The sequence below is a fragment of the Bison bison genome, unplaced genomic scaffold (genome assembly GCF_000754665.1).
Source record: "Bison bison bison isolate TAMUID 2011002044 unplaced genomic scaffold, Bison_UMD1.0 scf7180017864314, whole genome shotgun sequence".
Lineage (NCBI taxonomy): Eukaryota > Metazoa > Chordata > Mammalia > Artiodactyla > Bovidae > Bison > Bison bison.
In genome coordinates this window covers 661,082-672,735 of record NW_011494886.1, presented here as the reverse complement: position 1 = coordinate 672,735, position 11,654 = coordinate 661,082, and the positions used below count along the sequence as shown (strand labels likewise).

At 38.1% G+C, this 11,654-nt stretch overlaps 1 pseudogene; it reads left to right on the top strand.

Moving 5' to 3' along the window:
* LOC104997840 overlaps positions 1-8,480 on the top strand; it is a 58,816-nt pseudogene extending 50,336 nt beyond the window's left edge.
* The last annotated feature ends 3,174 nt before the right edge of the window (positions 8,481-11,654 follow it).

Here is an 11,654-nt window from a genome sequence, read left to right as displayed (position 1 = left end):
TATCATGTAGGAGACGAGTTGCCAGTCCAGGTTCGATGCATGATGCTGGATGCTTGGGGCTGGTGCACTGGGACGGCCCAGAGGGATGGTGTGGGGAGGGAGGAGGGAGGAGGGTTCGGGATGGGGAACACATGTATACCTGTGGCGGATTCATTTTGATATTTGGCAAAACTAATACAATTATGTAAAGTTTAAAAATAAAATAAAATTAGAGAAAAAAAATTGGGGGAAATACGACAAGTGGATAGAAGAAACACTTAATAGGGCAGGGGAAGATGAATCTTAAAAGCAAGCAGTGGGAGATAACAAAATGCAAACCTACATTTGTCAAACTATAGAAAGGCTCAGACATTAAACATACCAGTTAATCAGAAGAAAGGGGTCTGAATATGTGCTCCCATCAGATTCATCTGTTAAAATTCTAACCCCAAGGCGATGGTATCAGGAGATGATGTTTGGGAGGTGATCAGGTCATGATAGTGAAGTTCTCATGAATGGGATAAGTGCCCTAATAAAACAGGCCCCAGAGGGCTCCCTTGACTCTTCAATCATGTGAAAATATGTGAGAAATCTGCAACTTGGAAGAGGGCTCTCACCAGAATTCAATCACGCTGGCACCCAGCCTCCAGAACTGTAAGCAATACTTTTTGCTCTTTATAAGCTAGCTACCCAAACCGTAGTATTTTGTTATATCAGCCTGAATGACAAGGGGTACAATGGGGAGTGAAAACAAATGCATGGGATCACAGGCATCTAGGTCTCCGTGCATGCCTGCTAAGTCACTTCAGTTGTGTCCGACTCTGTGCAACTTCATGAACTTCAACCATCAGGCTCCTCTATCCATGGGATTCTCCAGGAAAGAATACTGGAATGGGTTGCCATTCTCTTCTCCAGGGGATCTTCCCGACCCAGGGATCGAATCCATGTCTCTTAGGTCTCCTGCATTGGCAGGTTGGATTCTTTACCACTAGGGCCACCTGGGAATCCCATCTAGGTTCCCACCTCTCCCCTATGTAGCACATGCCCACCTTTCTGTCACCTCCAGAGGAAATAAAAGTTTTAGGTTGAGAGGACATTTAGCCATAAGGGCTCCAGACTTGTGCTTGTCAGGCACAAAGATGAACATGGGTAAAATGGCTACTTCAAGGCAGAGCAAATTAAATGAAGGTGTATATATACAATGAACGATGAGAACACACCCCTTTCTGCCTTCCCTGACCAAATCCCAGAAGATCAGCAGTCACATCCATCCTGAAGCAAGAATTGGGAGGGTCCTTCTCTGAGGAAATGGAAGAGACAGAGAAAATAACCACTGATAGTTACTTTTTTTGTATGACCTAGCAAGAAGGCTAGTGGGCCACCCAGTCCCCACAGTGAAGTGCTTACTCTCATGCATGGAACTTACAATAAGTCTTAGTATAACAGTGTCAGACTTTATTTTTTTGGGCTCCAAAATCACTGCAGATGGTGACTGCAGCCATGAAATTAAAAAACGCTTACTCTGTAGAAGGAAAGTTATGACCAACCTAGATAGCATATTCAAAAGCAGAGACATTACTTTGCCAACAAAGGTTCATCTAGTCAAGGCTATGGTTTTTCCTGTGGTCATGTATGGATGTGAGAGTTGGACTGTGAAGAAGGCTGAGCACCGAAGAATTGATGCTTTTGAACTGTGGTGTTGGAGAAGACTCTTGAGAGTCCCTTGGACTGCAAGGAGATCCAACCAGTCCATTCTGAAGGAGATCAGCCCTGGGATTTCTTTGGAAGGAATGATGCTAAAGCTGAAACTCCAGTACTTTGGCCACCTCATGCGAAGAGTTGACTCATTGGAAAAGACTCTGATGCTGGGGGGGATTGGGGGCAAGAGGAGAAGGGGATGACAGAGGATGAGATGTCTGGATGGCATCATTGACTCAATGGATGTGAGTCTGAGTGAACTGTGGGAGTTGGTGATGGACAGGGAGGCCTGGCGTGCTGCGATTCATGGGGTTGCAAGAGTCGGACACGACTGAGCAACTGGACTGAACTGAACTGATGTACGATGTCTATGTACAGGACTATGTACTTAGTCTATAGTAAATGACTTTCAAACATGAATGAGTCATCAAGGATTACCTGCCAGTTGGGAAATTCCTCCAACAGGAAAGAGCAAAACAAAGAAAAGGAACAAGGTGAGAGGCATCAGAGTGACCTCCAGAAAATCATATAACTGATATATATATATATATATATATATTTTAAAAAGGAGGTTTGAATATGTGGAAAAATCCTTTTGGAATTTTTGTGTGAAAAAGGAACAGATTATGAGGAGAACTCAAAATTGGGGGAAAAAAAGCTAAGAAATTGTTAACTCTAGCATAAAATAAAATTTGATTAAGACAATATGTAATATGATGTGATATGGTAGAAAACATTAGTGTAGATACTAAATACTGCCTAACAATTTGATCTTTTTAACTTTGTGGGATGGAGAAAGAGAAAGCACAGTAAAACTGCTAATGTCTTAAATTATAAGGTAGTTAAAAATTAATATTTAAATTGATAAGATATAGCAGATAAGGTATATTTTTCAATATGAAGTTAAGTGCCAGAAAAAACAGCCACAACGTTGAATGTGACTATCTTTGGTAGCAGGATGGGTTGGATACAGAGGACTGTTGTCTCTGTTACAAATCTTTAAACCCTGCATATGTTTCTATGATTAAAAAAAAAAATTAACAATTATTTTTTGAATATTTGGTTTTAACTTATTTCCAATGAGAAAGCTCAATGTCTTATCTTGATGTTTAAAGTGTCTAGAGGTGCCTGTTACTCTAAAGGAAGAATGATAAAAGGAAGGCACCTTTTCTCCTTTCACACTGAAATGCTGCCTGGAGTATGAACTAGAGGCTTCCTTAGTACCTGCATACTTCGATCTCAAAGATCAGCCCAGAGGGTCCCCTCTTCCTCCAAATATTCTCTGTAAAGGCATCATCCATGTTACCAGAGGCAAGCCTGAGGCTCCCTGTTGGGAGGAATCTTCATTTCCTGCTCCTCCAGTTTCCAAGAGGTAGGTTGGCCTTTCTCTTAATGCTTAAGTTATACTCTATCCATGTGTTCATTGGCTCCACCCTCAGCAAGGAGAAAGACTTCATCTTATTGGTGAATTTGAGGGAGAGGAGGAACAGGGTGTTCGGGACTGGTCCTTCCACTTCTCTTGGGAGCGTTCACTCCTAAATGTGAGCAAAGCAAGGCCAACTCCTTCCTGCTGTACCAGGTAGACTCTCTTTCACCAGGAAGGCTGTTGAATGGGGAGCGTTGGTGTTATTCAGTGTTGCCAGTAATCGCATGGGGTTATTCTGTTGGTAATTAGGAAGTCTGTTGGTGTCCCTTATCTATACTCAAGCGCTCAGTAATGGTAAAGAGGATGTGTTGGTTCGATCAGCCAGTTATTCTGTTATTATTTATCGGGCTGAATCGAATTCACCATTTACCCTATCAGGTATCTACCTGTAACGCCATTGGTTGTCTCAGGTCTGTGGAATTTTACCTGGGGGCAGTGTATAAATACCGTTTACATAAATACTAAATGTAATGACCTTACAAAATTCTTCCTTGAGTTAATTGTGTAATAAGTCAACTAATGGAGAAAAATGAAGAGACTAGGTTAAATCTCCTTTATTTGCAAGCATTGAAAAGGTAAATAAAAGTTGTCATCTGAGATGTACAACACTGCATGTTTCCAGGGGAAACATGGAAGTTAAAAATATTAGGATTCAGTTAAGTGAAAAGTAGATGAAAACGACATATACTTTCCCACTGGATCCCAAGAGAATGAGTTCAATTCGCCTTAGGGAATCAATTTATACAGCAAATGTGTTATATAACATAAAATTAATCGAGTATCTGTGTGGCAGGAAATGCTTTAATGCTAGGGATACAGCAGTCAACAAAACAGACAAAAACTCCCACGCTTGTGGAGATTACTATTTTTCACCTTTATTGGGGTGTAATTACAAATGAGATTATTTTCTAATGGGCAAGACAGATAATGAATGTGAATATATAAAGTATATACTGTAGTATGTTAGAAGGCAATGAGTGTCATGGAGAAAAAAATAAAATCAGAAAAGTAAATATTGAATGTTGAGATTGGGAATGAGAACGGCAATTTTAAAATAGGGCATTATTTTAGTAAACACTTGGAGGAAATTGAGGCGACAACTCATATTTTCGTCGTCTTTAAACATGTTATTTATGTTAATCACTAAGGGAGTGAATGAGATAGAGAAGAAGTTAAAGGACTGAACCTTGGGATACTTCAAAACTAAGTGTTGAGATGAAGTGAAGGGAGATGAAGAAACAGCAAAGCAGTTTGTAGGAACTGTTGTGGAAGTAACCATGAGAGACCCATTACCATCTGGGTATGCATAAAGAGACAGAGAGGCTAAGGAAGATTTAACTGTGATTATTAACTTAACTAGGCATTTAACAGTAAGTAGCACATTGATGGGCAGATTATTTTATTTTTGTTTTTAATTGGAGGATAATTTCTTTACAATGTTATGATGGTTTCTGCCATACAACAATGCAAATCAGTCATCTATATATACTTTTTAACCACCACTATTTCACAGAACTAGGAAGGAGCCCAAGCAAAGATTTATCAGCTGAACATGTACAAACCTTGGACATAGTGAAGAGAAGACCAACCTGCATATGCTTTTCTTTGGTATTCAATTTTTTTTTTTTTTTTACTGTGTATTTATTAAGATTTTTCTATGTGCCAACTTTTGTGCTATGGTAAGCAAATCACAGTCTTTCTTCTAGGGGCCAAAGAATAGATAAGGTAACTTTAAGTAAGAGAGATGATAGCAGCTAAGAATTTTGAACTTGTAAGACATAAGGAAGAAGTGGAAGATTCCAAACAGAAAGATACATCTGTTTTTAGTAAAGGATGATGATGATGATAATGATCATGATTAAAAATTGTGTTTGTAGAAGCAAGAAGAATCAAAGCAGCACATTGACATTTAACAGCTGCTTTTATGCTAATCAAAGATTTTTCGAAGTAATGTGAAGGAAATATATTTTTCTGCCTTGGTTTCCTTACCTTAGATAAGTGAAAGTTCTGGAATTAAGAGAGGAATATGTGAAGACATTGACTTCTTCTTCAATTTCACCTAGAGTTTTTCAAGCCATGTGAATTCAGATATGTCTCAGATGTGTAACAAATCTCCTTTTAACACTTATAAGCCTCATTCACAAGCATGAAAAAAGTTTATTTTTTTTAAAGACAAGATGAATTATACAGTGAATAAAAGAAGAATCCCACCTAGCAAACAGTTATATCTATGCTTTTCCAAAATAAGACTTAAGAACATTATTTTCTTTCCTATGGCATTACTCCCCTATGAATTTAAAATGTTTTGCAAGGATTAATGGAGCGAGCCAGTTCATTTTTAATTTTAATTCTGCTCCTGTTTCCACAGTGCTTAGTGAGTCTGGAGAAAGTCACATGGCCATATTGGTTAGTCTCACTATTATTTGGTTTCTCTGAATGTAGTTAATGGCATATAGTTCTTCATTAATCCTTTATTCATCTGACTTCATTTAACATTTATCTCATTTGGCATTACAAATCTTTTTGCTCTGCCAGGCTTATATACTCATTCCTGATTGTTTAAGTGTGAGCTGACACAAATGACTAACTCTTAATGAAAGAAATTGTACATATTTATTATGAAGTTTCCAAACTTTATTTCCTTCTAAACTATCTTTGTGTTTTTATGCACCATCTACACTGTCTGAGATTTATTTATCTTTTCTTAGATCTTTATTTATCTTTTCTTAAATCTTTATTTTATCTTTTTACTTATCTTTATTTTATCTTTTTTGTATTAAAAAAAAAAGTGTTTCTTTTCCTTTTCAAGATTGTACCTAGGACCCCATAACCTCCATCTTTTTTGGACCTTGTCTAAGCAAACACTCTCTCTTGCATTTATTAACCATCTTTTTTTTTTTTTTGAGTTTACTTTATCCTAGATCTATACATTTTATTAAATTTCCCCATCCTAAAGTATAAACAAATACAAAGAACCACTAGCACAAAAATGTTCCCCTCAGTTGTATTATATTTTTGCTTTGTTTCATGGCTTAATCTTATTTTGAAGAACATGCTGTTCTGATTACAAAAGTAATATATGTACAGTTTAGAATGCTTGGAAAACACAATTTAAAGTAAAAAATTCACCATTGAAGAATAATTATTAATATTTTAGAGTATGTGCTTAGTCGCTCAGTTGTGTCTGACTCTTTGTGACCCCATGGACTGTAGCCCACCAGGCTCCTCTCTCCATGGGGATTCTCCAGGCAAGAATGCTGGAGTGGGTTGCCATGCCCTCCTCCAGGGAATCTTCCCAACCCAGGGATTGAACTCAGTCTTCAGCACTGCAGGTGGATTCTTAACCATCTGAGCTATCAGGGAAGCCCTTTCAGGGTATATTCTTACTTTATTCTTTTCATACTACGCTTTTCTTTTTGTGATAAACATGGTACAATTCAGTTTATATATTAGGTTAGTGCAACAGTGATTGTGGTTTTGCATTGTTGAACTTTACCATTTGATATTGGAATACATTCTTAATTAAATAAATGTGGTTGTGAAAGTGAAAGTCACTCAGTCGTGTTCCACTCTTTGCAACCCCATGGACTATACAGTCCATGGACTTCTCCAAGCCAGAATACTGGAGTGGGTAGCCTTTCCCTTCTCCAGGGGATCTTCTCAACCCAGGGATTGAACCCAAGTCTCCCACATTGCAGATGGATTCTTTACTAGCTAAGCCATAAGGGAAGCCTTATGTGGTTATATTATACATCATTTTAATGTGCAATTCTTGCTTTATGTTTATTTTCTAGTGACCTGTTACTTGCTGTTTACTTTACATATATATTCGTAGACTATGGAAATGATGTTAGACAGAAAGCAAATTTGCGGGATTTTTTTTTTTTTTTAGGCAATTTCAAGATGGGTCATAAAGCAGCAGAGACAGCTCACAACATCAATAACATATTTGGCCTAGGAACTGCTAATGAATGTGTAGTACTGTGGTGGCTCAAGAAGTTGTGCAAAGGAAACCGGCACCTTGAAGATGGAGAGTGCAGAGGCCAACTGTCAGAAGTTGACAACGATCAGTTGAGACCAATCAAAACTGATCCTCTTACAACTACATGAGAAGCTGTTGGAGAACTCAAAAAGCTCGATAAGTGAATGCCTTATGAGCTGACGGCAAATCAAAAAAAATCATCAATTTGAAGTGCTATTTGAAGTGTTATCTCTTTTTCTATGCAACAACAGCAAATCATTTCTTAATTGGGTTATGAAGTGCGACAAAAAGTGGATTTTGTGTGACAGCTGGCAACAACCAGCTCAGCTCAGTTCAGTTCAGTTCAGTTGCTCAGTCGTGTCCGACTCTTTGCGACCCCATGAATTCCAGCACGCCAGGCCTCCCTGTTCATCACCAGCTCCCGGAGTTCGCTCAGACTCATGTCCATCAAGTCAGTGATGCCATCCAGCCATCTCATCCTCTGTCGTCCCCTTTTCCTCCTGCCCCCAATCCCTCCCAGCATCAGAGTCTTTTCCAATGAGTCAACTCTTTGCATGAGGTGGCCAAAGTACTGGAGTTTCAGCTGTAGCATCATTCCTTCCAAAGAAATCCCAGGGCTGATCTCCTTCAGAATGGACTGGTTGGATCTCCTTGCAGTCGAAGGGACTCTCAAGAGTCTTCTCCAACACCACAGTTCAAAAGCATCAATTCTTTGGCACTCAGCCTTCTTCACAGTCCAACTCTCACATCCATACATGACCACAGGAAAAACCATAGCCTTGACTAGAGGGACCTTTTTTGGCAAAGTAATGTCTCTGCTTTTGAATATGCTATCTAGGTTGGTCATAACTTTCCTTCCAAGGAGCCAGCTCAGTAGTTGGACCAAAAAGCAGCTCTGAAGCACTTCCCAAGCCAAACTTGCACCCCCCAAAAAAGGTCATGGTCAGTATTGGTGGTTTCCTGCTGGTCTGATCCACTACAGCTTTCTGAATCCTGGTGAAACCATTGCATCTGAGATGTATGTTCAGCAAATTGATGAGATGCACCAAAAACTGCAACGCCTGCAGCCAGCACTGGTCAACAGGACAGACTAATTCTCCATGACAATGCCTGACCGTATGTCGCACAACCAACACTTCGAAAGTTGAATGAATTGGGCTACAAAGTTTCACCTCATCTGCCATATTCACCTAATTTCTTGCTAATCAACTGCCACTTCTTCAAGCATCTCAACAACATTTTGCAGGGAAAACACTTCCACAACCAATGCGGGGTAGAAAATGCTTTTCAAGATTTAGTTGGATCCTGAACCATGGATTTTTATGCTGCAGGAATAAACCAACTTATGTCTTGCTGGCAAAATGTGTTGAGTGTAATGATTCCTATTTTGATTAATAATGATGTGTTTGAGCCTGGTTATAATGATTTAAAATTTGTGGTGTAAAACCACAGTTACTTTTGTACCTATCTAATACATGTCTTACTGGATGTTACAAATTCCAATACAGAGGAAATACCTTCCTACATCAATTTCTATCCTGCAATTTGATTTTAGTGGCTACATAGCATGCCATTATATAAATGTACCAAATTTATACTGAAAATTGTATCATATATTTACTGTTTTTTAAAATTGTTGGTTTTCCCTACTATTATGGACATAGGGAGTTTGATTATCTTACTCCTCCCATTCAATGGCTAGAGCAGTTCTTGGTACATAGTATTCAATGAAAGGATATTTCTTTGTTATAAGAGTCAATATGTTGTTGTTCAGTTGCCCAGTTGTGTCTGATCCTTTGTGACCCCATGGACTGTAAGACGCCAGACCTCCTGGTCCCCTACCATCTCCCAAAGTTCATGTTCATTGCATCGATGATGCCATCCAGCCGTCTCAGCCTCTGATACCCTCTTCTTCTTCTGCACTCAATCTTTCCCAGGACCAGGGACTTTTCCAACGAGTCTGCTGTTCACATCAGATGACCAAAATACCAGAGCTTCAGTGAGTATTCAGGGTTGATTTCCCTTAAGATTGACTGGTTTGATCTTGCAGTCCAAGGGGCTTTCAGGAGTCTTCTCTAGCACCACAGTTTGAAGGCATCAATTCTTTGGCCCTCTGCCTTCTTTACAGTCCAGTTCTCACAACTGTACATGACCTTTGGAAGACCATAGCCTTGACTATGCAGACCTTTGTCAGCAGAGTAATGTCTCTGCTTTTCAAAGCACTGTCTAGGTTTGTCATAGCTTTCCTGCCAAGAAACAATTGTCTTCTGATTTCATGGCTATAGTCACCATCCATAGTGATTTTTGAGCCCCAGAAGAGGAAATCTGTCACTACGTTCACCTTTTCCCCTTCTAGTTGCCGTATAGCAATGGGGCTGGATGCCATGATCTTAGTTTTTTTAATATTTAGTTTTAAGCTGACTCTTTTACTCTCCTCCTTCATCCTCATCAAGAGGTTCTTTAGTTCCTCTTCACTTTCTGCCATTAGAGTGGTATCACCCGCATATCTAAAATTGTTGATGTTTCTCCCACTTATCTTGATTACAGCTTATAACTCATCCAGCCTGGCATTTCTCATGATGTGCTCAATATCAATATATTGACATATATTTAAGCTACTTCTAGCTTTCAGTATTGTAATAATACCTCAAGACAATTCTTATACATACTTTCAGTCAGTTCAGTTCAGTCGCTCAGTCGTGTCTGACTCTTTGCGACCCTATGAATTGCAGCACGCCAGGCCTCCCTTTAGGGGATATTTGTTATGATTTATTTAGTATTAATTTTTCCAAGGTGAATTTCTAGGTCGAATTTTGCAAAACTTAAGGTTTTTTTTTATAAATTGTCTGATAAATTTTATTGATTGCACCAATGTACACTCCCATTAGCAGTGTGTATTCTAGCATTTTTTTTCCAAAATTGTATTTTAGTATTTAAAAAGTTGTTTCCAAGTGAGTAGGTAGAAAGTATTATCTTCCATTGTGTTTCTTTCGATTATATATGAGGTTTGAGGATCTAATTTGTACATTTTCAATTCTTTTGTATTTGTAAAATTACTCAGAAGATGGCTTATCTTGTTGAATGTTTCACATGCTCTTGAAAATTGTGTATACTCTACTGTTATTTGGTAATATAATGTATAAATATAAATGGAGTTAAATAAGGTTGATAGGTCTTCTGTATCTGTATTGATTTTTTTGCATAATTATTCTTTCAATTAATGAGAGAGGCATAAATTTCCAACTGTAATTGTGAACTATTTATTTCTCCTTTCATTTGTATTAGTTTTTGTCTTATGTATGTTAAACTGTGTTAAGTGCATAAACATTTTGGATTATTATTTGCCCCTGTAGATAATTATCCCCTTTCTTATTATTTAATGTTTCTCTTTATCCCTGGCAAAATTCTTTGTTCTTATGTATGCTTTATCTGGTATTAATATAAGTACTCTAGATTTCTGTCTTTAACATTTGCATGGTGTGTCTTTTTTTGCTTTACTTGTAATCTATTTATGGCTTTATATTTAAAGTGAGTATCTTGTAGATAGGATATAGTTGTATTGTGCTTTTAAATCTTAATTTGACAATTTGTCTTTTAAATGGATGTGTTCGAACCCTTTACATTTAATGAAATTATTTACAAGGTTAGGCTAAAATCTATCATCTGGCCAGTTGTTTTCTTTTTATTACTTTAAATTTATATTTTACCTCTTTTTCTGCTTTCAGTTCAGTTCAGTTCAGTCGCTCAGTTGTATCCGACTCTTTGCGAGGCCTTAGACTATTTTTAATTGTGCAACCATATTTATTATTTAAATTTTTGACCATACCCTGCAGCATGTGGAAGCTTTTTCCCTGACCAGGGATCAAACCCATGCCCCCTGCATTGGAAGGTAGAGTCTTAATCACAGGACTTCCAGGGAAATCCTTAGACTATTTTAATAAATTCATTAAAATTTTATAAATTCATTTATAAATTCATAAATTTGAAAAATCATTGATTTTTATAAAATTACTATTGGCTTATTAACTTTTTTCTTAAAGATAGTTTAACAGTTGCCCTAGCAGTTATAATATTCACTTTTAAATGGTCGGTCTATATTGCAGCACTTTACATGTAGTGTCAGGACCTTAACAACTGTATACTCCTAATTTCTCCCTTTCACTGATGCTTTTGAACTGTGGTGTTGGAGAAGACTCTTGAAAGTCCCTTGGACTGCAAGGAGATCAAACCTGTCAATCCTAAAGGAAGTCAGTCCTGAATATTCATTGCAAGGACTGATGCTAAAGCTGAAGCTCCAGTACTTTGGCCACCTGATGTGAAGAATTGACTCATTGGAATAGACCCTGATGCTGGGAAAGATTGAAGGTGGGAGGAGAAGGGGACAATAGAGGATGAGATGGTTGGATGGTATGCATCACTGACTCGATGGACATGAGTTTGAGCAAGCTCCAGGAGTTGGTGAAAGACAGGGAAGCCTGGTGTGCTACAGTCCATGGGGTTGCAAAGAGTCAGACATGACTGAGTGACTGAACTGAACTGATGCTATAAGCATACAATAGATTGCTACTA